The following is a 27,697-nucleotide window of genomic DNA, read 5'->3' as shown; positions in this document are numbered from 1 at the left end:
TGCGTTACCTAGGGAGGTGGTGGAGTCTCCTTCCTTGGAGGTTTTTAAGGCCCGGCTTGACAAAGCCCTGGCTGGGATGATTTAGTTGGGAATTAGTCCTGCTTTGAGGAGGGGGTTGGACTAGATGACCTCTTGAGGTCCCTTCCAACCCTGATATTCTATGATTCTATGATTCTATGAAAGCCACAGGGGTGTCTGAGGTTTCCCTGGCCCTAAGCTCCTGTCCTGCCTGGCTGATGTCAGCATCTCTCTCGGAGGTCACCACCTCCCTAACACCTTTGACCAATAGGCTGAGGTCCTGAAAAGGCCTTTGTGATGTCACTACCACACCCACCCATCCCCGGAAGTGCTAATGTCCTGCTGCTGGCCTGACACTTTGAAGGTTTGAGCTACTCTGTGTGGATCACCCCACTCAATGAGTCTTCATTCTAGGAAGCAAGCCGGTTAGACACTAAAACATCAGGGGCTGCTCCCAATGCTACACTCAGTGTTTCCAAAATTAGGAGACTTTATGGCCACAAGAGACCTTTAGAGCATCTCATCTAACCCCCTGCATATCATAGGCTTCCTGTAGAGCACAACAGTTACTTTCTTAGAAAACACATTCCAGAAAGGCATCTAGTCTTCATTCAATGACATCAAGAGATGGAGAATCCACCACTTTCCCATTTAGTGAGTGCCAGGGGGTTCCATTTCCCCTTCCACTAGCTCCCCATTTACAGTAAACCAAAGCAGTACCTGCAGCAGGGAGCGGGAGTTGCTGATGGCCTCAGAGGCACAGCCCCTGCAGTGTCTCAGGCACCTGGGGCAAGTGATGGATGATGCGGAGCTGGTGCATAGCTTTGGCCGTGACGTCCTCCTGCTGCAAGGGAACGAGAACCTGTCAGAGACTTAAACGCCCCGAGGAATCAGGGGGAATTAAGGGCACCGGGAATCAGCAGTATTTCCACTCAGCACCTGCCCACCACAGAGGGATGAATTCACCTCCTGAACCCCAGAATGGAGTCTTATTGTCCTTTCTAGTAACCTCCAGTGCCAAATCCCCTCCTTGAAGGGTGAGCTGCTGCTACCTCCCTCTCAGTGCCCTTGACAGCTGTTCCACCACCAAACCACAGCTCAAGTTATCAAAACCCTCTTCTCCACCCCCACCCAGGTTGGCCAGGGAGGCGGCTCTAGCAGTGGTGGCAGGTGGGATTCTGCCAGCAGTGAAGTGGGTTGCGGGGAGGTTGAGATCTTGCCCCAAGTCATCCCAGACACCAATGCTAATCCACACGATGGCAGCATCTAGTGTTAGTGGAGTCCAAGCACTATTTCAACCACACAGGTTTGGATGAACTCCCCACAAAGGGAGGTGAAGAGAACCCCCAGCAAAACACACACACACACACACACACACACACAAACCACTCCCGGTGGTGGGAGGGGAACAGGAGAAAGGACAAAAGAAGTAAGAGATGAAGAGAAAGGAAGGAGGGAGGGAGGAAAAGGTAAAACGAAAAGGACAAACACTAATGTCCCCAGTGATTCTACGGGACAAAATCACAGGGAGGGAATAAAATTCTGCCACCTTGAACTAGTGTTTTCCATGCCTAGAATTCAGCTGGCACCAGGTGGATCAGACTGAACAGGATACAAACCTCTCCGAGGCACTTACTTTCCTCAAAGAGAGACCTCAAGGAGGAGACTTGCTGAAGCAAAGCCAGAGGGGTCTCTGAGCTTTCCCTGGCCCTCATGTCAGCATCTCTCTCTGATGTCAGCATCTCTCTCTGAGGTCACCACCTCCCTAACACATTTGACCAATAAGCTGACGTCCTGCAAAAGGCCTTTGTGATGTCACTGCCACACCCAACCAAACCCTGAAGTGCTAATGTCCTCCTGCTGGCCTGACACTTTGAACGTTTGAGCTACTCTGTGTGGATCACCCCACTCAATGCGTCTTCATTCTAGGAAGCAAGCCGGCTAGACAATAAAACATCAGAGGCTGCTCCCAATGCTACACTCCGTGTTTCCAAAATTACTACACTTTATGGCCAGAAGAGACCTTTAGAGCATCTAATCTAAGCCCCTGCATATCATGGGCTTCCTGTATAGTACAATAGTTACTTTTTGGGCACAAACATTCCAGAAAGGTATCTAGTCTAAATTAAATGACATTAAGAGATGGAGAATCCATCACTTTCCCTTTTAGTGAGTGCCAGGGGGATCCATTTCCCCTTCCACTAGCTCCCCATTTACAGTGAGCCAGAACAGTACCTGCAGCAGGGAGCGGGAGTTCCTGAAGGCCTCAGAGGCGCAGCACCTGCAGTGTCTCAGGCACGTGGCGTAAGTGCAGGATGATGCAGAGCTGGTGCATCATTTTGGCCCTGACGTCCTCCTGCTGCAAGGGAACGAGAACCTGTCAGAGACTCAAAGGCCCCGAGGAATCAGGGGGAATTAAGGGAACCTGGAACCAGCAGTATTTCCACCCAGCACCTGCCCATCAATGAGAGATGAATTCACCTCCTGAACCCCACAATGGAGTCTTCTTGTCCTTTCTAGAAACCTCCAGAGCCAACCCCCCTCCTTGTAGGGTGAGCTCCTGCTACCTCCTGCTCAGTGCCCTTCACAGACATTCCACCTCCAAACCACAGCTAAAGTCATCAGAACCCTCTTCTCCACCCCGACACAGGATGGGCTGGGAGGCGGCTCTAACAGGGTGTGCAGGAGGGATTCTGACAGCAGTGAAGTGGGTTGCAGGGAGGTTGAGATCTTGACCCAAGTCATCCCAGACACTAATGCTAAGTCACACAATGGCAGCATCTACTGTCAGTGGGGTCCAAGCACTATTTCAACCCCACAGTTTTGGATCAACTCCCCACAAGGGGAGGTGAAGAGAACCAACAGCGCGCACACACACACACACACACACACACACACACACACACACACACCACTCCTGGTGGTGTGAGGGGAACAAGAGAAAGGACAAAAGAAGTAAGAGATGAAGAGAAAGGAAGGAGGGATGGAGGAAAAGGTAAAACGAAAAGGACAAACCCTAGTGTCCCCAGTGATTCTACGGGACAAAATTCCAGGGAGGGAATAAAATTCTGCCACCTTAAACTACTGTTTTCCATGCCGAGAATTCAGCTGGCACCAGATGGATCAGACTGAGCAGGTTCCAAAACCTCTTGGAGGCTCTTACCTTCTAATTTTCAAGTAAAATCAGTAAAAGGAAAGGAGAAAACTCGAAAGAGGCTCCTGCTCGCACTTAAATACGTGAACCCTAATACTCTCTCAGTCCTCAAAAAGAAACCTCGAGAAGCAGACTTGCTGAAGCAAAGCCACAGGGGTCTCTGAGGTTTCCCTGGTCGTAAGCCCCTGTCCTCCCTGGCTGAAGACAGCATCTCTCTCTGAGGTCACCACCTCCCTAACACCTTTGACCAGTACGCTGAGGTCCTTGAAAAAGCCTTTGTGATATCACTGCCACACCCAACCAAACCCTAAAGTGCTCATGTCCTGCTGCTTGCCTGACACTTTGAAGGTTTGAGCTACGCTCTGTGGATCACACCACAAAATTCGTCTTCATTCTAGGAAGCAAGCTAGCTAGACAGTAAAACATCAGAGGCTGCTCCCAATACTACACTCAGTGTTTCCAAAATTTGTAGACGTTATGGCCACAAGAGACCTTTAGAGCATCTCATCTAAGCCCCTGCATATCATAGGGCTCCTGTATAGTACAATAGCTACTTTTTGGGCACACACATTCCAGAAAGGCATCTAGTCTTCATTCAATGACATCAAGAGATGGAGAATCCACCACTTTCCCTTTTAGTGAGTGCCAGGGGGCTCCATTTCGCCTTCCACTAGCTCGCCATTTACAGGGAGACAGAGCAGTACCTGCAGCAGGGAGCAGGAGATGCTGAAGGCATCAGAGGCGCAGCCCCTGCAGTGTCTCAGGCACCTGGCGCAAGTGGCGGATAATGCGGGTGCATCACTTTGGCCGTGACGTCCTCCTCCTGCAAGGGAACGAGAACCTGTCAGAGACTGAAACGCCCCGAGGAATCAGGGGGAATTAAGGGCACCTGGAACCAGCAGTATTTCCACTCAGCACCTGCCCACCACTGAGGGATGAATTCACCTCCTGAACCCCAGAATGGAGTCTTCTTGTCCTTTCTAGTAACCTCCAGTGCCAACCCCCCTCCTTGAAGGATGAGCTCCTGCTTCCTCCCACTCAGTGTTCTTGACAGCTGTTCCACCTCCAAACCAAACCTCAAGTTATCAGAACCCTCTTGTCCACCCCCAACCAGGTTGGGCATGGAGGCGGCTCTAGCGGGGGGGCCGGAAGGAATTCTGCCAGAAGTGAAGAGGTTGAGGGGAGGTTGAGATCTTGCCCCAAGTCATCCCAGACACTAATGCTAAGCCACAGGATGGCAGCATCTTGTGTCAGTGGAGTCCAAGCACTATTTCAACCCCACAGTTTTAGAGGAACTTCCCACAAGGAGAGGTGAAGAGAACCCCCAGCAATACACACACAGACACACAAACACACACTACTCCTGGTGGTGGGAGGGGAACAAGAGAAAGGACAAAAGAAGTAAGAGATGAAGAAAAAGGAAGGAGGGATGGAGGAAAAGGTAAAATGAAAAGGACAAACGCTAATATCCCTAGTGATTCTACGGGATAAAATACAAGGGACGGAATAAAATTCTGCCACCTTGAACTAGTGTTTCCCATGCCTAGAATTCAGCTGGCACCAGATGGATCAGACTGTGGAGGTTCCAAAACCTCTTGGAGGCTCTTACCTTCTCAACAGGGAAGTCTGTTTTCATAGAATCATAGAATATCAGAGTTGGAAGGGACCTCAAGAAGTCATCTAGTCCAACCCCATGCTCAGAGCAGGACCAATTCCCAGCTAAATCATCCCAGCCAGGTCTTTGTCAAGCCGGGCCTTAAAAACCTCCAAGGAAGGAGACTCCATTTTTTTTCCCCATCTTATATGGAACCAATCACCAGAGACCCCAACCATCGAAAAATCCCCAAATGTGCTTTGTTGCTTCTAACTAATTTCTAGTAAAATCAGTAAAAGGAAAGGAGAAAACTCGAAAGAGGCTCCTGCTCCCACTCACATACGTGAACCCTAATACTCTGTCAGTCCTCAAAGAGAGACCTCGAGAAGGAGACTTGCTAAAGCAAAACCACAGGGGTCTCTGAGGTTTCCCTGGCCCTGTGCTCCTGTCATGCCTGGCTCATGTCAGCATCTCTCTCTGAGGTCACCACCTCCCTAACACCTTTGAGCAATTCACCTCCTCAACCCCAGAATGGAGTCTTCTTGTCCTTTCTAGTAACCTCCAGTGTCAACCCCACTCCTTGTAGGATGAGCTCCTGCTACCTCCAGCTCAGTGCCCTTGACAGCTGTTCCACCTCCAAACCACAGCTCAAGTTATCAGAACCCTCTTCTCCACCCCCACCCAGGTTGGGCAGGGAGGCGGATCTAGCTGGGGGGGCAGCAGGGATTCTGAAAGCAGAAAAGTGCGTTGCGGGGAGGTTGAGACCTTGCCCCAAGTCATCGCAGACAGTAATGTTAAGCCACATGATGGGAGCATCTAGTGTCAGTGGAGTCCAAGCACTATTTCAACCTCACAGTATTCGATCAACTTTCCACAAGGGGAGGTGAAGAGCACCGCCAACAACACACACACACACACACACACACACTCCTGGTGGTGGGAGGGGAACAGGAGAAAGGACAAAAGAAGTAAGTGATGAAGAGAAAGGAAGGAGGGATGGAGGAAAAGGTAAAACGAAAAGGACAAAACCTAATGTCCCCAGTGATTCCACGGGACAAAATCCCAGGGAGGGAATAAAATTCTGCCACCTTGAGCTAGTGTTTTCCATGCCTAGAATTCAGCTGGCACCAGGTGGATCAGACTGAAAAGGTTACAAACCTCTCCGAGGCTCTTAACTTCTTAACAGGGACGTCTGTTTTCTAGTAAAATCAGTAAATAGAAAGGAGAAATCTCGAAAGAGGCTCCTGCTCGCACTCACATACGTCAGCCCTAATACTCTCTCAGTCCTCAAGAGAAACCTCGAGAAGGAGACTTGCTGAAGCAAAGCCACAGGGGTCTCTGAGGTTTCCCTGGCCATGCGCCCCTGTCCTGCCTCGCTGATGGCAGCATCTCTCTCTGAGGTTACCACCTCCCTAACACCTTTGACCAATATGCTGAGGTCCTGCAAAAGACCTTTGTGATATCACTGCCACCAATCAAACCCTTAAGTGCTAGTGTCCTGCTGCTGGCCTGACACTATGAAGGTTTGAGCTACTCTCTGTGGATCACCCCACTCAATGCATCCTCATTCTAGGAAGCAAGCGGGCTAGACAGTAAAACATCAGAGGCTGCTCCCAATGCTACACTCAGTGTTTCCAAAATTAGTAGACTTTATGGTCAGAAGAGACCTTTAGAGCATCTAATCTAAGCCCCTGCATATCATAGGCTTCCTGTATAGTACAATAGTTACTCTTTGGGCACACACATTCCAGAAAGGCATCTAGTCTTCATTCAATGACATCAAGAGATGGAGAATCCACCACTTTCCCTTTTAGTGAGTGCCAGGGGGTTCCATTTCCCCTTCCATTAGCACCCCATTTACAGTGAGCCAGAGCAGTACCTGCAGCAGGGAGTGGGAGTTGCTGATGTCCACAGAGGCACAGCCCTTGCAGTGTCAACTTCCCACAAGGGGAGGTGAAGAGCACCACCAGCAACACACACAAACACACACACCACTCCTGGTGGTGGGAGGGGAACAAGAGAAAGCAAGGAGGGATGGAGGAAAAGGTAAAATGAAAAGGACAAACCCTAATGTCCCCAGTGATTCTACGGCACAAAATCCCAGGTGGGCTATAAAATTCTGCCACCTTGAACTAGTGTTTTCCATGCCTAGAATTCAGCTGGCAACAGATGGATCAGACTGCAGACTGAGCAGGTTAAAAACCTCTCCAAGGTTCTTACCTTCTCAACAGGCACGTCTGTTTTCTAGTAAAATCAATAAAAGGAGAAACTCGAAAGAGGTTCCTCCTCGCACTCACATACTTGAACCCTAATACTCTCTGAGTCCTAAAAAGGGAGACCTCGAGAAGGAGACTTGCTAAAGCAAAGCCAAAGGGGTCTCTGAGGTTTCCCTGGTCCTGCGCTCCTGTCCTGCCTGGCTGATGTCAGCATCTCTCTCTCAGGTAACCACCTCCCTAACACCTTTGACCCATAGGCTGAGGTCCAGGATAAGGCCTTTGTGATATCACTGCCACACCGAACCAAACCCTAAGGTGCTAATGTCCTGCTACTGGCCTGACACTTTGAAGGGAGACAGAGCAGTACCTGCAGCAGGGAGCGGGAGTTGCTGAAGGCCTCAGAGGCGCAGCCCCTGCAGTGTCTCAGGCACCTGGCGCAAGTGGCGGATGATGCGGGTGCATCACTTTGGCCGTGACGTCCTCCTCCTGCAAGGGAACGAGAACCTGTCAGAGACTCAAACGCCCCGAGGAATCAGGGGGAATTAAGGGCACCTGGAACCAGCAGTATTTAGACTGACTACCTGCCCACCACTGAGGGATGAATTCACCTCCTGAACCCCAGAATGGAGTCTTCTTGTCCTTTCTAGTATCCTCCAGTGCCAACCCCCCTCCTTGTAGGATTAGCTCCTGCTACCTCCCCCTCAGTGTTCTTCACAGCTGTTCCACCTCCAAACCAAACCTCAAGTTATCAGAACCCTCTTCTGCACCCCCAACCAGGTTGGGCATCGAGGCGGCTCTAGCGGGGGGGCAGGAGGGATTCTGCCAGAAGTGAAGTGGGTTGAGGGGAGGTTGAGATCTTGCCCCAAGTCATCCCAGACACTAATGCTAAGCCACAGGATGGCAGCATCTAGTGTCAGTGGAGTCCAAGCACTATTTCAACCATACAGTTTTGGATGAACTCCCCACAAGGGGAGGTGAAGAGCACCCCCAGCAACACACACACAAACACACACACACACACACCACTCCTGGTGGTGAAAGGGGAACAGGAGAAAGGACAAAAGAAGTAAGAGATGAAGAGAAAGGAAGGAGGGATGGAGGAAAAGGTAAAACGAAAAGGACAAACCCTAATGGTCCCCAGTGGTTCTACGGGACAAAATCCCAGGGAGGGAATAAAATTCTGCCATCTTAAACTACTGTTTTCCATGCCTAGAATTCAGCTGGCACCAGATGGATCAGACTGAGCAGGTTCCAAAACCTCTTGGAGGCTCTTACCTTCTAAATAGGGACGTCTGTTTTCTAGTAAAATCCGTCAAAAGGAAAGGAGAAAACTCGAAAGAGGCTCCTGCTCACACTCACATACGTCAACCCTAACACTCTCTCAGTCCTCAAAGAGAGACCTCGAGAAGGAGACTTGCTGAAGCAAAGCTACAGGGGTCTCTGAGGTTTCCCTGGCCCTGTGCTCCTGTCCTGCCAGGCTGATGTCAGCATCTCTCTCGGAGGTCACCACCTCCCTAACACCTTTGACCAATAGGCTGACGTCCTGCAAAAGGCCTTTGTGATAACACTGCCACACCCACCCTTCCCCGGAAGTGCTAATGTCCTGTTGCTGGGCTGACACTTTGAAGGTTTCAGCTACTCTCTGTGGATCACCCCACTCAATGCCTGTTCATTCTAGGAAGCAAGCCGGCTAGACGGTAAAACATCAGAGGCTGCTCCCAATGCTACACTCAGTGTTTCCAAAATTAGGGGACTTTATGGCCAGAAGAGACCTTTAGAGCATCTCATCTAACCCCTTGCATACCATAGGCTTGCTGTATAGTACAATAGTTACTTTTTGGGCACACACATTGCAGAAAGGCATCTAGTCTTCCTTCAATGACATCAAGAGATGGAGAATCCACCACTTTCCCTTTTAGTGAGTGCCAGGGGGCTCCATTTCCCCTTTCACTAGCTCCCCATTTACAGTGAGCCAGAGCAGTACCTGCAGCAGGGAGCGGGAGTTGCTGATGGCCTCAGAGGCACAGCCCCTGCAGTGTCTCAGGAATCTGGCGCAAGTGCCGGATGATGCGGAGCTGGTGTATCACTTTTGGCCGTGACGTCCTCCTGCTGCAAGGGAAGGAGAACCTGTCAGAGACTCAAACGCCCCGAGGAATCAGCGGGAATTAAGGGCACCTGGAACCAGCACTACTTCCACCCATCACCTGCCCACCACTGAGGGATAAATTCACCTCCTGAACCCCAGAATGGAGTCTTCTTGTCCTTTCTAGTAACCTCCAGTGCCAACCCCCCTCCTTGAAGGATGAGCTCCTGCTATCTCCCCCTCAGTGCCCTTGACAGCTGTTCCACCTCCAAACCACAGCTCAAGTTATTAGTACCTTTGGACACAGACTGGCTAACCTAGTGAGGAGGGCTTTAAACTAGGTTCGACGGGGACAGGTGAGCAAAGCCCACAGGTAAGTGGGGAACATGGAGACCGGGGAGATGGGTCAAAAACGAGAGGGAGTGTGGGCTATATTGTCAGAGGGAAAGGAGGGTCAGGACAAAACTGGGAGGAAAGATCAAACCAGTATCTTAGAGCAAGTAATTAAGGAAATCATCTGCAAACACTTGGAAGGTGGTAAGGTGATAGGGAACAGCCAGCATGGATTTGTGAAGAACAAATCATGTCAAACCAATCTGATAGCTTTCTTTGATAGGATAACGAGCCTTGTGGATAAGGGTGAGGCTGTGGATGTGGTATACCTAGACTTTAGTAAGGCATTTGATACGGTCTCGCATGATATTCTTATTGATAAACTAGGCAAATACAATTTAGATGGGGCTACTATAAGGTGGGTGCATAACTGGCTGGATAACTGTACTCAGAGAGTTGTTATTAATAGTTCCCAATCCTGCTGGAAAGCCATAACGAGTGGGGTATCGCAGGGGTCTGTTTTGGGACCGGCGCTGTTCAATATCTTCATCAACGACTTAGATATTGGCATAGAAAGTACGCTTATTAAGTTTGCGGATGATACCAAACTGGGAGGGATTGCAACTGCTTTGGAGGACAGGGTCATAATTCAAAATGATCTGGACAAATTGGAGAAATGGTCTGAGTTAAACAGGATGAAGTTTAACAAAGACAAATGCAAAGTGCTCCACTTAGGAAGGAACAATCAGTTTCACACATACAGAATGGGAAGAGACTGTCTAGGAAGGAGTACGGCAGAAAGGGATCTAGGGGTTATAGTGGACCACAAGCTAAATATGAGTCAACAGTGTGATGCTGTTGCAAAAAAAGCAAACCTGATTCTGGGATGTATTAACAGGTGTGTTGTGAGCAAGACACAAGAAGTCATTCTTCCGCTCTACTCTGCTCTGGTTAGGCCTCAGCTGGAGTATTGTGTCCAGTTCTGGGCACCGCATTTTAAAAAAGATGTGGAGAAATTGGAAAGGGTCCAGAGAAGAGCAACAAGAATGATTAAAGGTCTTGAGAACATGACCTATGAAGGAAGGCTGAAAGAATTGGCTTTGTTTAGTTTGGAAAAGAGAAGACTGAGAGGAGACATGATAGCAGTTTTCAGGTATTTAAAAGGGTGTCATAAGGAGGAGGGAGAAAACTTGTTCACCTTAGCCTCTAAGGATAGAACCAGAAGCAATGGGTTTAAAGTGCAGCAAGGGAGGTCTAGGTTGGACATTAGGAAAAAGTTCCTAACTGTCAGGGTGGTTAAACACTGGAATAAATTGCCGAGGGAGGTTGTGGAATCTCCATCTCTTGAGATATTTAAGAGTAGGTTAGATAAATGTCTATCAGGGATGGTCTAGATGGTATTTGGTCCTGCCATGCGGGCAGGGGACTGGACTCGATGACCTCTCGAGGTCCCTTCCAGTCCGATAATCTATGAATGTATGAAAAAAACACTGTTCTCCACCCCCACCCAGGTTGGCCAGGGAGGCGGCTCTAGCAGGGGGGGCAGGAGGGATTCTGGCAGCAGTGAAGTGGGTTGCGGGGAAGTTGAGATCTTGACCCAAGTCATCCCAGACACTAATGCTAAGCCACAGGATGGCAGCATCTAGTGTTAGTGGAGTCCAAACACTATTTCAACCCCACAGTTTTCGAGGAACAGGAGAAAGGACAAAAGAAGTAAGAGATGAAGAGAAAGGAAGGAGGGATGGAGGAAAAGGTAAAACAAAAAGGACAAACCCTAATGTCCCCAGTGATTCTACGGCACAAAATCCAAGGGATGGAATAAAATTCTGCCATCTTAAACTACTGTTTTCCATGCCTAGAATTCAGCTGGCACCACGTGGATCAGACTGAGCAGCTGCCAAAACCTCTTGGAGGCTCTTACCTTCTAAACAGGGACGTCTGTTTTCTAGTAAAATCAGTAAAAGGAAAGGAGAAAACTCGAAAGAGGCTCCTGCACGCACTCACGTACATGAACCCTAATACTCTCTCAGTCCTCAAAGAAAGACCCCGAGAAGGAGACTTGCTGAAGCAAAGCCACAGGGTCTCTGAGGTTTCCCTGGCCCTGTGCTCCTGTCCTGCCAGGCTGATGTCAGCATCTCTCTCGGAGGTCACCACCTCCCTAACACATTTGACCAATAAGCTGACATCCTGCAAAAGGCCTTTGTGATGTCACTGCCACACCCAACCAAACCCTGAAGTGCTAATGTCCTGCTGCTGGCCTGACACTTTGAAGCTTTGAGGTTGTCATAACTATAAAGGGAAGGGTAACAGCTGTCCTGTGTACAGTACTATAAAATCCTCCTGGCCAGAGACTCCAAAATCCTTTTCCCTCTAAAGGGTTAAGAAGCTCAGGTAACCTGGCTGGCATCTGACCTAAAGGACCAATAAGGGGACAAGATACTTTCAAATCTTGGGGAGGGGAAGGCTTTTGTTTGTGTTCTTTGTTTGTGTGGGTGTTCGCCCTCGGGACTGAGAGGGACCAGACATCAATCCAGGTTCTCCACATCTTTCTAAACAAGTCTCTCCTATTTCAAACAAGGCGTGTTAGTTTTCCTTTGTTTTCTCAACTTGTAAATGTACCTTTTACTAGAGTGTTTATCTTTGTTTGCTGTACTTTGAACCTAAGACTAGAGGGGAGTCCTCTGAGCTCTTTAAGTTTGATTACCCTGTAAGGTTAATTTCCATACTGATTTTACAGAGATGATTTTTACCTTTTTCTTTAATTAAAAGCCTTATTTATAAGAACCTGATTGATTTTTCCTTGTTTTAAGATCCAAGGAGTTTGGATCTTGATTCACCAGAAGTTGGTGGGAGGAAGGAGGGGGGATGGTTAATTTCTCCTTGTTTTAAGATCCAAGGGGGTTGGATCTGTATTCACCAGGGAATTGGTGAAAGGTTTCTCAAGGCTACCCAGGGGAGGAAATTAGCCTTGGGATGGTGGTTAAGCTTAGAAGTTTTCATGCAGGCCCCTACATTTGTACCCTAAACTTCAAAGTGGGGATACAGCCTTGACACAGGTACTCTCTGTGGATCACCCCACTCAATGCGTCTTCATTCTAGGAAGCAAGCCAGCTAGACAGTAAAACATCAGACGCTGCTCCCAATACTACACTCAGTGTTTCCAAAATTAGTAGACTTTATGGCCACAAGAGACCTTTACAGCATCTCATCTAAGCCCCTGCATATCATAGGCCTCCTGTATAGTACAATAGTTACTTTTTGGGCGCACACATTCCAGAAAGGCATCTAGTCTTCATTCAATGACATCAAGAGATGGAGAATCCACCACTTTCCCTTTTAGTGAGTGCCAGGGGGCTCCATTTCCCCTTCCACTAGCTCGCCATTTACAGGGAGACAGAGCAGTACCTGCAGCAGGGAGTGGGAGTTGCTGAAGGCCTCAGAGGCGCAGCCCCTGCAGTGTCTCAGGCACCTGGCGCAAGTGGCGGATGATGCGGGTGCATAACTTTGGCCGTGACGTCCTCCTCCTGCAAAGGAACGAAAACCTGTCAGAGACTGAAACGCCCCGAGGAATCAGGGGGAATTAAGGGCACCTGGAACCAGCAGTATTTAAACTGACTACCTGCCCACCACTGAGGGATGAATTCACCTCCTGAACCCCAGAATGGAGTCTTCTTGTCCTTTCTAGTAACCTCCAGTGCCAACCCACCACCTTGTAGGGTGAGCTCCTGCTACCTCCCTCTCAGTGCCCTTGACAGCTGTTCTACCTCCAAACCACAGCTCAACTTATCAGAACCCTCTTCTCCACCCCAACCCAGGTTGCGCAGGGAGGCGGCCCTAGCAGGGGGGGAAGGAGGGATTCTGCCAGCAGTGAAGTGGGTTGCGGGGAAGTTGAGATCTTGCCCCAAGTTATCCCAGACACTAATGCCAAGCTACAGGATGGCAGCATCTAGTGTCAGTGGAGTCCAAGCACTATTTGAACCCGACAGTTTTGGATCAATTTCACACAAGGGGAGGTGAAGAGCACCCCCAGCAACACACACACCACTCCTGTAGGTGGGAGGGGAACAAGAGAAAGGACAAAAGAAGTAAGAGATGAAGAGAAAGGAAGGAGGGATGGAGGAAAAGGTAAAATGAAAAGGACAAACCCTAGTGTCCCCATGTCGGACATCAGGAATGGTAACATACATAAGCCAGTATGTGAACACTTCAATCTCCCTGGTCATTCTATTACAGATTTAAAAGTCACTATCATTGAACAAAAAAACTTCAGAAACAGACTTCAAAGAGAAACAGCAGAACTAAAATTCATTTGCAAATTCAACACCATTAATCTGGGCTTGAATAGGGACTGGGAGTGGCTGGCTCACTACAGAAACAGCTTTTCCTCTCCTGGAATTGACACCTCCTCATCTATTATTTGGAGTGGACTACATCCACCCTGATTTTTGAATTGGCCCTGTCAACACTGGTTCTCCACTTGTGAAGTAACTCCCTGCTCTCCATGTGTCAGTATATAATGCCTGCATCTGTAACTTTCACTCTATGCATCCGAAGAAGTGAGGTTTTTACTCACGAAAGCTTATGCCCAAATAAATCTGTTAGTCTTTAAGGTGCCACCAGACTCCTTGTTGTTTTCCTAATATCCCCAGTGATTCTACGGGACAAAATCCCAGGGAGGGAATAAAATTCTGCCACCTTAAACTAGTGTTTTCCATGCCTAGAATTCAGATGGCACCAGGTGGATCAGACTGAACAGGTTACAAACCTCTCCGAGGCACTTACTTTCTCAACAGGGACTTCTGTTTTCTAGTAAAATGGGTAAAAGGAAAGGAGAAAACTCGAAAGAGGCTCCTGCTCACACTCACATATGTGAACCCTAATACTCTCTCAGTCCTCAAAGAGAGCTCGAGAAGGAGACTTGCTGAAGCAAAGCCACAGGGGTCTCTGAGGTTTCCCTGGCCCTGCGCCCCTGTTTTGCCTGGCTGATGTGAGCATCTCTCTCTGAGGTCACCACCTCCCTAACACCTTTGACCAATAGGCTGAGGTCCTGAAAAGGCCTTTGTGATGTTACTGCCACACCCACCCATCCCCGGAAGTGCTAATGTCCTGCTGCTGGCCTGACACTTTGAAGGTTTGAGCTACTCTGTGTGGATCACCCCACTCAATGCGTCTTCATTCTAGGAAGCAAGCCGGCTAGACAGTAAAACATCAGAGGCTGCTCCCAATACTACACGCAGTGTTTCCAAAAGTAGGAGACTTTCTGGCCAGAAGAGACCTTTACAGCATCTCATCTAACCCCCTCCATATCTTAGGCTTCCAGTATAGTACAATAGTTACTTTTTGGGCACACACGTTCCAGAAAGGCATCTAGTCTTCAATCAATGACATCAAGAGTTGGAGAATCCACCACTTTCCCTTTTAGTGAGTGCCAGGGGGCTCCATTTCCCCTTCCACTACCTCCCCATTTACAGTGAGCCAGAGCAGTACCTGCAGCAGGGAGCGGGAGTTGCTGATGGCCTCAGAGGCACAGCCCCTGCAGTGTCTCAGGAATCTGGCGCAAGTGCCGGATGATGCGGAGCTGGTGCATCACTTTTGGCCGTGACGTCCTCCTGCTGCAAGGGAACGAGAACCTGTCAGAGACTCAAACGCCCCGAGGAATCAGGAGGAATTAAGGGCACCTGGAACCAGCAGTATTTCCACCCAGCACCTGCCGACCACTGAGGGATAAATTCACCTCCTGAACCCCAGAATGGAGTCTTCTTCTCCTTTCTAGTAACCTCCAGTGCCAACCCCCCTCCTTGTAGGGTGAGCTCCTGCTATCTCCCCCTCAGTGCCCTTGACAGCTGTTCCACCTCCAAACCACAGCTCAAGTTATTAGTACCTTTGGACACAGACTGGCTAACCTAGTGAGGAGGGCTTTAAACTAGGTTCGACGGGGACAGGTGAGCAAAGCCCACAGGTAAGTGGGGAACATGGAGACCGGGGAGATGGGTCAAAAACGAGAGGGAGTGTGGGCTATATTGTCAGAGAGAAAGGAGGGTCAGGACAAAACTGGGAGGAAAGATCAAACCAGGGTCTTAGATGCCTATATACAAATGCGAGAAGTATGGGAAATAAGCAGGAAGAACTGGAAGTGCTAATAAATAAATACAACTATGACATTGTTGGCATCACTGAAACTTGGTGGGATAATACACATGATTGGAATGTTGGTGTGGATGGGTACAGCTTGCTCAGGAAGGATAGACAGGGGGAAAAGGGAGGAGGTGTTGCCTTGTATATTAAAAATGTACACACTTGGACTGAGGTAGAGATGGACATAGGAGACGGAAGTGTTGAGAGTCTCTGGGTTAGGCTAAAAGGGGTAAAAAACAAGGGAGATGTCATGCTAGGAGTCTACTACAGGCCACCTAATCAGGTGGAAGAGGTGGATGAGGCTTTTTTTATATTCTTATTGATAAACTAGGCAAATACAATTTAGATGGGGCTACTATAAGGTGGGTGCATAACTGGCTGGATAACCGTACTCAGAGAGTTGTTATTAATAGTTCCCAATCCTGCTGGAAAGCCATAACGAGTGGGGTATCGCAGGGGTCTGTTTTGGGACCGGCGCTGTTCAATATCTTCATCAACGACTTAGATATTGGCATAGAAAGTACGCTTATTAAGTTTGCGGATGATACCAAACTGGGAGGGATTGCAACTGCTTTGGAGGACAGGGTCATAATTCAAAATGATCTGGACAAATTGGAGAAATGGTCTGAGTTAAACAGGATGAAGTTTAACAAAGACAAATGCAAAGTGCTCCACTTAGGAAGGAACAATCAGTTTCACACATACAGAATGGGAAGAGACTGTCTAGGAAGGAGTACGGCAGAAAGGGATCTAGGGGTTATAGTGGACCACAAGCTAAATATGAGTCAACAGTGTGATGCTGTTGCAAAAAAAGCAAACCTGATTCTGGGATGTATTAACAGGTGTGTTGTGAGCAAGACACGAGAAGTCATTCTTCCGCTCTACTCTGCTCTGGTTAGGCCTCAGCTGGAGTATTGTGTCCAGTTCTGGGCACCGCATTTTAAAAAAGATGTGGAGAAATTGGAAAGGGTCCAGAGAAGAGCAACAAGAATGATTAAAGGTCTTGAGAACATGACCTATGAAGGAAGGCTGAAAGAATTGGCTTTGTTTAGTTTGGAAAAGAGAAGACTGAGAGGAGACATGATAGCAGTTTTCAGGTATTTAAAAGGGTGTCATAAGGAGGAGGGAGAAAACTTGTTCACCTTAGCCTCTAAGGATAGAACCAGAAGCAATGGGTTTAAAGTGCAGCAAGGGAGGTCTAGGTTGGACATTAGGAAAAAGTTCCTAACTGTCAGGGTGGTTAAACACTGGAATAAATTGCCGAGGGAGGTTGTGGAATCTCCATCTCTTGAGATATTTAAGAGGAGGTTAGATAAATGTCTATCAGGGATGGTATTTGGTCTTATAGACTCATAGACTTTAAGGTCAGAAGGGACCATTATGATCATCTGGTCTGACCCCCTGCATGCTGCAGGCCACAAGACCCTTCCCTGGACTGTGCCGTTGAAGTCCCCAATCCTGTGTTTTAGTGACTTCAATCGGCAGGGACCCTCCTGCTAGTGATCCCTGCCCCATGCTGCGGAGGAAGGCGAAAAACCTCCAGAGGCTCAGCCAATCTACCCTGGAGGAAAATTCCTTCCCGACCCCAAATATGGCGATCAGTAATACCCCGAGCATGTAGGCAAGAGTCTCTAGCCTGACCCTTGTTTGCCATTATGCTATTTACGTACCATTGCTTGGTTTTCCTCGGCTACTATGTTTTACCATTAAACCATTCCCTCCATAAACTTATCCAACTTAATCTTAAAACCAGACAGGTCCGTTGCCCCCACCGTTTCCCTCGGAAGGCCGTTCCAATATTTCACCCCTCTGACGGTCAGAAACCTTCGTCTGATTTCAAGCCTGAACTTCCCCACGGCCAATTTATATCCATTGGTTCTCGTGTCCACATTAGTACTCAGCTGAAATAATTCCTCTCCCTCCCTTGTATTTATCCCTCTGATATATTTAAAGATAGCAATCATATCCCCCCTCAGCCTTCGTTTTGTCAGACTAAACAACCCGAGCTCCTCTAATCTCTTTTCATACGACAGGTTTTCCATTCCTCTGATCATCCTAGTCGCCCTTCTCTGCACCCGTTCCAATTTGAGTTCATCTTTTTTAAACATGGGAGACCAGAACTACACACAGTACTCCAAATGAGGTCTCACCAGTGCCGTATACAACGGAAGCAGGACCTCCTTATCCCTACTAGATATACCTCGCCTAATACATCCCAAGACCGCATTGGCTTTTTTCACAGCCACGTCACATTGTCGACTCATAGTCATCCTGCGGTCTACAAGGACCCCTAGGTCCTTCTCCTCTTCCGTTACTTCTAACCAATGCGTCCCCATCTTGTAACTAAAATTGTTATTAGTCATCCCCAAGTGCATCACCTTACACTTTTCACTATTAAATTTCATCTTATTTCTGACACTCCAATTCACAAGCTCATTCAAGTCTCCCTGCAGAATATCCCTATCCTCCTCCGAATTTGCAACTCCTCCCACCTTCGTATCATCCGCAAACTTTATCAGCCCACTCTTGCAATCGGTTCCGAGGTCAGTTATAAATAGATTAAATAAAATGGGTCCCAAAACCGAACCTTGAGGCACTCCACTAGTAACCTCCCTCCAACCCGACAGTTCACCCTTTAATACGACCCGCTGCATTCTCCCCATTAACCAATTCTTTATCCACCTCTGGATTTTCATATCGATCCCCATGTTTTCCAGTTTAACCAATAATTCCTCATGGGGTACAGGATCAAACGCTTTACTGAAATCCAGGTATATTAGGTCCACCGCATTTCCCTTATCTAATAAGTCCGTTACATGGTCCTGCCATGCGGGCAGGGGACTGGACTCGATGACCTCTCGAGGTCCCTTCCAGTCCTAGAATCTATGAACGTATGAAAAAAACACTGTTCTCCACCCCCACCCAGGTTGGCCAGGGAGGCGGCTCTAGCAGGGGGGGCAGGAGGGATTCTGGCAGCAGTGAAGTGGGTTGCGGGGAAGTTGAGATCTTGACCCAAGTCATCCCAGACACTAATGCTAAGCCACAGGATGGCAGCATCTAGTGTCAGTGGAGTCCAAACACTATTTCAACCCCACAGTTTTCGATGAACTTCCCACAAGGAGAGGTGATGAGCACCCCTAGCAACACACACACACACACACACACACACACACACACCACTCCTGGTGGTGGGAGGGGAACAGGAGAAAGGACAAAAGAAGTAAGAGATGAAGAGAAAGGAAGGAGGGATGGAGGAAAAGGTAAAACAAAAAGGACAAACCCTAATGTCCCCAGTGATTCTATGGCACAAAATCCAAGGGATGGAATAAAATTCTGCCATCTTAAACTACTGTTTTCCATGCCTAGAATTCAGCTGGCACCACGTGGATCAGACTGAGCAGCTGCCAAAACCTCTTGGAGGCTCTTACCTTCTAAACAGGGACGTCTGTTTTCTAGTAAAATCAGTACAAGGAAAGGAGAAAACTCGAAAGAGGCTCCTGCACGCACTCACGTACGTGAACCCTAATACTCTCTCAGTCCTCAAAGAGAGACCCCGAGAAGGAGACTTGCTGAAGCAAAGCCACCGGGTCTCTGAGGTTTCCCTGGCCCTGTGCTCCTGTCCTGCCAGGCTGATGTCAGCATCTCTCTCTGAGGTCACCACCTCCCTAACACCTTTGACCAATAAGCTGACATCCTGCAAAAGGCCTTTGTGATGTCACTGCCACACCCAACCAAACCCTGAAGTGCTAATGTCCTGTTGCTGGCCTGACACTTTGAAGGTTTGAGGTTGTCATAACTATAAAGGGAAGGGTAACAGCTGTCCTGTGTACAGTACTATAAAATCCTCCTGGCCAGAGACTCCAAAATCCTTTTCCCTCTAAAGGGTTAAGAAGCTCAGGTAACCTGGCTGGTATCTGACCTAAAGGACCAATAAGGGGACAAGATACTTTCAAATCTTGGGGAGGGGAAGGCTTTTGTTTGTGTTCTTTGTTTGTGTGGGTGTTCGCCCTCGGGACTGAGAGGGACCAGACATCAATCCAGGTTCTCCACATCTTTCTAAACAAGTCTCTCCTATTTCAAACAAGGCGTGTTAGTTTTCCTTTGTTTTCTCAACTTGTAAATGTACCTTTTACTAGAGTGTTTATCTTTGTTTGCTGTACTTTGAACCTAAGACTAGAGGGGAGTCCTCTGAGCTCTTTAAGTTTGATTACCCTGTAAGGTTAATTTCCATACTGATTTTACAGAGATGATTTTTACCTTTTTCTTTAATTAAAAGCCTTATTTTTTAGAACCTGATTGATTTTTCCTTGTTTTAAGATCCAAGGAGTTTGGATCTTGATTCACCAGGAGTTGGTGGGAGGAAGGAGGGGAATGGTTAATTTCTCCTTCTTTTAGATCCAAGGGGGTTGGATCTGTATTCACCAGAAGTTGGTGGGAGGAAGGAGGGGGGATGGTTTATTTCTCCTTGTTTTAAGATCCAAGGGGTTTGGATCTGTATTCACCAGGGAATTGCTGAAAGGTTTCTCAAGGCTACCCAGGGGAGGAAATTAGCCTTGGGATGGTGGTTAAGCTTAGAGGTTTTCATGCAGGCCCCTACATTTGTATCCTAAACTTCAAAGTGGGGATACAGCCTTGACACAGGTACTCTCTGTGGATCACCCCACTCAATGCGTCTTCATTCTAGGAAGCAAGCCGGCTAGACAGTAAAACATCACAGGCTGCTCCCAATACTACACTCAGTGTTTCCAAAATTTGTAGACTTTATGGCCACAAGAGACCTTTAGAGCATCTCATCTAAGCCCCTGCATATCATAGGCCTCCTGTATAGTACAATAGTTACTTTTTGGGCACACACATTCCAGAAAGGCATCTAGTCTTCATTCAATGACATCAAGAGATGGAGAACCCACCACTTTCCCTTTTAGTGAGTGCCAGGGGGCTCCATTTCCCCTTCCACTAGCTCGCCATTTACAGGGAGACAGAGTAGTACCTGCAGCAGGGAGCGGGAGTTGCTGAAGGCCTCAGAGGAACAGCCCCTGCAGTGTCTCAGGCACATGGTGTAAGTGCCGGATGATGCGGAGCTGGTGCATCCCTTTGGCCGTGACGTCCTCCTCCTGCAAGGGAACGAGAACCTGTCAGAGACTCAAATGCCCCGAGGAATCAGGGGCAATTAAGGACACCTGGAACCAGCAGTATTTACACCCAGCACCTGCCCACCACTGAGGGATGAATTCACCTCCTGAACCCCAGAATGGAGTCGTCTTCTCCTTTCTAGTAATCTCCAGTGCCAACCTCCGTCCTTGTAGGGTGAGCTCCTGCTACCTCCCCCTCAGTGCCCTTGACAGCTGTTCCACCTCCAAGCCACAGCTCAAGTTATCAGAACCCTCTTCTCCACCCCCACCCAGGTTGGGCAGGGAGGCGGCTCTAGCAGGGGGGGCAGGTGGGATTCTGGCAGCAGTGAAGTGGGTTGCGGGGAGGTTGAGATCTTGCCCCAAGTCATCCCAGACACTAATGCTAAACCACAGGATGGCAGCATCTAGTGTCAGTGGAGTCCAAGCACTATTTCAACCATACAGTTTTGGATCAACTCCCAACAAGGGGAGGTGAAGAGCACCCCCAGCAACACACACACACACACACACACACACACACACACACACACACACACACACACACACACACACACACACACACACACACATATACCACTCCTGGTGGTGGGAGGGGAACAAGAGAAAGGACAAAAGAAGTAAGAGATAAAGAGAAAGGAAGGAGGGATGGAGGAAAAGGTAAAACGAAAAGGACAAACCCTAATGTCCCCAGTGATTCTACCAGACAAAATTACAGGGAGGGATTAAAATTCTGCCACCTTGAACTAGTGTTTTCCATGCCTAGAATTCAGCTGGCAACAGATGGATCAGACTGAGCAGCTGCCAAAACCTCTTGGAGGCTCTTACTTTCTAAACAGGGATGTCTGTTTTCTAGTAAAATCAGTAAAAGGAAAGGAGACAACTCGAAAGAGGCTCCTGCTCTCACTCAAATACGTGAATCCTAATACTCTCTCAGTCCTCAAGAGAAACCTCGAGAAGGAGACTTGCTGAAGCAAAGCCACAGGGGTCTCTGAGGTTTCCCTGGCCATGCGCCCCTGTACTGCCTCGCTGATGGCAGCATCTCTCTCTGAGGTTACCACCTCCCTAACACCTTTGACCAATATGCTGAGGTCCTGCAAAAGACCTTTGTGATATCACTGCCACCAATCAAACCCTTAAGTGCTAATGTCCTGCTGCTGGCCTGACACTTTGAAGGTTTCAGCTACTCTCTGTGGATCACCCCACTCAATGCCTGTTCATTCTAGGAAGCAAGCCGGCTAGACGGTAAAACATCAGAGGCTGCTCCCAATGCTACACTCAGTGTTTCCAAAATTAGGGGACTTTATGGCCAGAAGAGACCTTTAGAGCATCTCATCTAACCCCTTGCATACCATAGGCTTGCTGTATAGTACAATAGTTACTTTTTGGGCACACACATTCCAGAAAGGCATCTAGTCTTCCTTCAATGACATCAAGAGATGGAGAATCCACCACTTTCCCTTTTAGTGAGTGCCAGGGGGCTCCATTTCCCCTTCCACTAGCTCCCCATTTACAGTGAGCCAGAGCAGTACCTGCAGCAGGGAGTGGGAGTTGCTGATGGCCTCAGAGGCACAGCCCCTGCAGTGTCTCAGGAATCTGGCGCAAGTGCCCGACGATGCGGAGCTGCTGCATCACTTTTGGCCGTGACGTCCTCCTGCTGCAAGGGAACGAGAACCTGTCAGAGACTCAAACGCCCCGAGGAATCAGCGGGAATTAAGGGCACCTGGAACCAGCACTACTTCCACCCATCAGCTGCCCACCACTGAGGGATAAATTCACCTCCTGAACCCCAGAATGGAGTCTTCTTGTCCTTTCTAGTAACCTCCAGTGCCACCCCCCTCCTTCAAGGATGAGCTCCTGCTATCTCCCCCTCAGTGCCCTTGACAGCTGTTCCACCTCCAAACCACAGCTCAAGTTATTAGTACCTTTGGACACAGACTGGCTAACCTAGTGAGGAGGGCTTTAAACTAGGTTCGACGGGGACAGGTGAGCAAAGCCCACAGGTAAGTGGGGAACATGGAGACCGGGGAGATGGGTCAAAAACGAGAGGGAGTGTGGGCTATATTGTCAGAGGGAAAGGAGGGTCAGGACAAAACTGGGAGGAAAGATCAAACCAGTATCTTAGATGTCTATATAGAAATGCGAGAAGTATGGGGAATAAGCAGGAAGAACTGGAAGTGCTAATAAATAAATACAACTATGACATTGTTGGCATTACTGAAAGTTGGTGGGATAATACACATGATTGGAATGTTGGTGTGGATGGGTACAGCTTGCTCAGGAAGGATAGACAGGGGGAAAAGGGAGGAGGTGTTGCCTTGTATATTAAAAATGTACACACTTGGACTGAGGTAGAGATGGACATAGGAGACGGAAGTGTTGAGAGTCTCTGGGTTAGGCTAAAAGGGGTAAAAAACAAGGGAGATGTCATGCTAGGAGTCTACTACAGGCCACCTAACCAGGTGGAAGAGGTGGATGAGGCTTTTTTTAAGCAACTAACAAAATCATCCAAAGCCCAAGATTTGGTGGTGATGGGGGACTTCAACTATCCGGCTATATGTTGGGAAAATAACACAGCGGGGCACAGACTATCCAACAAATTCCTGGACTGCATTGGAGACAACTTTTTATTTCAGAAGGTTGAAAAAGCTACTAGGGGGGAAGCTGTTCTAGACTTGATTTTAACAAATAGGGAGGAACTCGTTGAGAATTTGAAAGTAGAAGGCAGCCTGGGTGAAAGTGATCATGAAATCATAGAGTTTGCAATTCTAAGGAAGGGTAGAAGGGAGAACAGCAAAATAGAGACAATGGATTTCAGGAAGGCAGATTTTGGTAAGCTCAGAGAGCTGATAGGTAAGGTCCCATGGGAATCAAGACTGAGGGGAAAAACAACTGAGGAGAGTTGGCAGTTTTTCAAAGGGACACTATTAAGGGCCCAAAAGCAAGCTATTCCGCTGGTTAGGAAAGATAGAAAATGTGGCAAAAGACTACCTTGGCTTAACCATGAGATCTTGCATGATCTAAAAAATAAAAAGGAGTCATATAAAGAATGGAAACTGGGACAGATTACAAAGGATGAATATAGGCAAACAACACAGGAATGCAGGGGCAAGATTAGAAAGGCAAAGGCACAAAATGAGCTCAAACTAGCTACGGGAATAAAGGGAAACAAGAAGACTTTTTATCAATACATTAGAAGCAAGAGGAAGACCAAAGACAGGGTAGGCCCACTGCTTAGTGAAGAGGGAGAAACAGTAACAGGAAACTTGGAAATGGCGGAGATGCTTAATGACTTCTTTGTTTCGGTCTTCACCGAGAAGTCTGAAGGAATGCCTAACATAGTGAATGCTAATGGGAAGGGGGTAGGTTTAGCAGATAAAATAAAAAAAGAACAAGTTAAAAATCACTTAGAAAAGTTAGATGCCTGCAAGTCACCCGGGCCTGATGAAATGCATCCTAGAATACTCAAGGAGCTAATAGAGGAGGTATCTGAGCCTCTAGCTATTATCTTTGGAAAATCATGGGAGACGGGAGAGATTCCAGAAGACTGGAAAAGGGCAAATATAGTGCCCATCTATAAAAAGGGAAATAAAAACAACCCAGGAAACTACAGACCCCAGTGAGTTTAACTTCTGTGCCAGGGAAGATAATGGAGCAAGTAATTAAGGAAATCATCTGCAAACACTTGGAAGGTGGTAAGGTGATAGGGAACAGCCAGCATGGATTTGTGAAGAACAAATCATGTCAAACCAATCTGATAGCTTTCTTTGATAGGATAACGAGCCTTGTGGATAAGGGTGAGGCTGTGGATGTGGTATACCTAGACTTTAGTAAGGCATTTGATACGGTCTCGCATGATATTCTTATTGATAAACTAGGCAAATACAATTTAGATGGGGCTACTATAAGGTGGGTGCATAACTGGCTGGATAACCGTACTCAGAGAGTTGTTATTAATAGTTCCCAATCCTGCTGGAAAGCCATAACGAGTGGGGTATCGCAGGGGTCTGTTTTGGGACCGGCGCTGTTCAATATCTTCATCAACGACTTAGATATTGGCATAGAAAGTACGCTTATTAAGTTTGCGGATGATACCAAACTGGGAGGGATTGCAACTGCTTTGGAGGACAGGGTGACAGATAATTCAAAATGGTCTGGACAAATTGGAGAAATGGTCTGAGTTAAACAGGATGAAGTTTAACAAAGACAAATGCAAAGTGCTCCACTTAGGAAGGAACAATCAGTTTCACACATACAGAATGGGAAGAGACTGTCTAGGAAGGAGTACGGCAGAAAGGGATCTAGGGGTTATAGTGGACCACAAGCTAAATATGAGTCAACAGTGTGATGCTGTTGCAAAAAAAGCAAACCTGATTCTGGGATGTATTAACAGGTGTGTTGTGAGCAAGACACGAGAAGTCATTCTTCCGCTCTACTCTGCTCTGGTTAGGCCTCAGCTGGAGTATTGTGTCCAGTTCTGGGCACCGCATTTTAAAAAAGATGTGGAGAAATTGGAAAGGGTCCAGAGAAGAGCAACAAGAATGATTAAAGGTCTTGAGAACATGACCTATGAAGGAAGGCTGAAAGAATTGGCTTTGTTTAGTTTGGAAAAGAGAAGACTGAGAGGAGACATGATAGCATTTTTCAGGTATTTAAAAGGGTGTCATAAGGAGGTGGGAGAAAACTTGTTCACCTTAGCCTCTAAGGATAGAACCAGAAGCAAAGGGTTTAAACTGCAGCAAGGGAGGTCTAGGTTGGACATTAGGAAAAAGTTCCTAACTGTCAGGGTGGTTAAACACTGGAATAAATTGCCGAGGGAGGTTGTGGAATCTCCATCTCTTGAGATATTTAAGAGTAGGTTAGATAAATGTCTATCAGGGATGGTCTAGATGGTATTTGGTCCTGCCATGCGGGCAGGGGACTGGACTCGATGACCTCTCGAGGTCCCTTCCAGTCCTAGAATCTATGAATGTATGAAAAAAACACTGTTCTCCACCCCCACCCAGGTTGGCCAGGGAGGCGGCTCTAGCAGGGGGGGCAGGAGGGATTCTGGCAGCAGTGAAGTGGGTTGAGGGGAAGTTGAGATCTTGCCCCAAGTCATCCCAGACACTAATGCTAAGCCACAGGATGGCAGCATCTAGTGTCAGTGGAGTCCAAACACTATTTCAACCCCACAGTTTTTGAGGAACAGGAGAAAGGAGAAAAGAAGTAAGAGATGAAGAGAAAGGAAGGAGGGATGGAGGAAAAGGTAAAACAAAAAGGACAAATCCTAATGTCCCCAGTGATTCTACGGCACAAAATCCAAGGGATGAAATAAAATTCTGCCATCTTAAACTACTGTTTTCCATGCCTAGAATTCAGCTGGCACCAGGTGGATCAGACTGAACAGGTTACAAACCTCTCCGAGGCACTTACTTTCTCAACAGGGACGTCTGTTTTCTAGTAAAATCAGTAAAAGGAAAGGAAACAACTCGAAAGAGGTTCCTCCTCGCATTCACATATGTGAACCCTAATACTCTCTCAGTCCTCAAAGAGAGACCTCGAGAAGGAGACTTCCTGAAGCAAAGCCACAGGGGTCTCTGAGGTTTCCCTGGCCCTGGGCCCCTGTCCTGCCTGGCTGATATCAGCATCTCTCTCTGAGGTCACCACCTCCCTAACACATTTTACCAATAAGCTGACATCCTGCAAAAGGCCTTTGTGATGTCACTGCCACACCCAACCAAACCCTCAAGTGCTAATGTCCTGCTGCTGGCCTGACACTTTGAAGGTTTGAGGTTGTCATAACTATAAAGGGAAGGGTAACAGCTGTCCTGTGTACAGTACTATAAAATCCTCCTGGCCAGAGACTCCAAAATCCTTTTCCCTGTAAAGGGTTAAGAAGCTCAGGTAACCTGGCTGGCAGTGTCTCAGGCACCTGGCGCAAGTGGCGAATGATGCGGGTGCATCACTTTGGCCGTGACGTCCTCCTCCTGCAAGGGAACGAGAACCTGTCAGAGACTCAAACGCCCCGAGGAATCAGTGGGAATTAAGGGCACCTGGAACCAGCAGTATTTAAACTGACTACCTGCCCACCACTGAGGGATGAATTCACCTCCTGAACCCCAGAATGGAGTCTTCTTGTCCTTTCTAGTAACCTCCAGTGCCAACCCACCACCTTGTAGGGTGAGCTCCTGCTACCTCCCCCTCAGTACCCTTGACAGCTGTTCTACCTCCAAACCAAACCTCAAGTTATCAGAACCCTCTTCTGCACCCCCAACCAGGTTGGGCATCGAGGCGGCTCTAGCGGGGGGGCAGGAGGGATTCTGCCAGAAGTGAAGTGGGTTGAGGGGAGGTTGAGATCTTGCCCCAAGTCATCCCAGACACCAATGATAATCCACACGATGGCAGCATCTAGTGTCAGTGGAGTCCAAGCACTATTTCAACCACACAGGTTTGGATGAACTCCCCACAAAGGGAGGTGAAGAGCACCCCCAGCAACACACAAACACACACACACACACAAACCACTCCCGGTGGTGGGAGGGGAACAGGAGAAAGGACAAAAGAAGTAAGAGATGAAGAGAAAGGAAGGAGGGAGGGAGGAAAAGGTAAAATGAAAAGGACAAACACTAATGTCCCCAGTGATTCTACGGGACAAAATCACAGGGAGGGAATAAAATTCTGCCACCTTGAACTAGTGTTTTCCATGCTTAGAATTCAGCTGGCACCAGGTGGATCAGACTGAACAGGATACAAACCTCTCCGAGGCACTTACTTTCCTCAAAGAGAGACCTCAAGGAGGAGACTTGCTGAAGCAAAGCCAGAGGGGTCTCTGAGCTTTCCCTGGCCCTCATGTCAGCATCTCTCTCTGATGTCAGCATCTCTCTCTGAGGTCACCACCTCCCTAACACATTTGACCAATAAGCTGACGTCCTGCAAAAGGCCTTTGTGATGTCACTGCCACACCCAACCAAACCCTGAAGTGCTAATGTCCTCCTGCTGGCCTGACACTTTGAAGGTTTGAGCTACTCTCTGTGAATCACCCCACTCAATGGG

At 48.0% G+C, this 27,697-nt stretch overlaps 2 long non-coding RNA genes across 2 annotated transcripts in view; both read right to left on the bottom strand.

Annotated features, from left to right (window-relative positions):
• LOC135977690 (uncharacterized) overlaps positions 1–3,906 on the bottom strand; it is a 43,880-nt gene extending 39,974 nt beyond the window's left edge. Inside the window, exons 1-3 of the long non-coding RNA XR_010595113.1 lie at positions 3,877–3,906; positions 2,254–2,377; positions 739–862 (exon numbers count right to left, since the gene is read on the bottom strand). This is a non-coding gene — a long non-coding RNA (uncharacterized LOC135977690). The remainder of the gene's footprint in view (positions 1–738; positions 863–2,253; positions 2,378–3,876) is intronic.
• Positions 1–26,636, bottom strand: part of LOC135977691 (uncharacterized) — a 123,289-nt gene extending 96,653 nt beyond the window's left edge. Inside the window, exons 1-3 of the long non-coding RNA XR_010595114.1 lie at positions 26,554–26,636; positions 22,195–22,319; positions 20,524–20,647 (exon numbers count right to left, since the gene is read on the bottom strand). This is a non-coding gene — a long non-coding RNA (uncharacterized LOC135977691). The remainder of the gene's footprint in view (positions 1–20,523; positions 20,648–22,194; positions 22,320–26,553) is intronic.
• Between the last annotated feature and the right edge of the window lie 1,061 nt (positions 26,637–27,697).

The sequence above is a fragment of the Chrysemys picta genome, unplaced genomic scaffold (assembly GCF_011386835.1).
Source record: "Chrysemys picta bellii isolate R12L10 unplaced genomic scaffold, ASM1138683v2 scaf11, whole genome shotgun sequence".
NCBI lineage: Eukaryota > Metazoa > Chordata > Testudines > Emydidae > Chrysemys > Chrysemys picta.
Note: the sequence above shows the minus strand (reverse complement) of the source record. Positions and strands in the feature narration are given on the sequence as shown.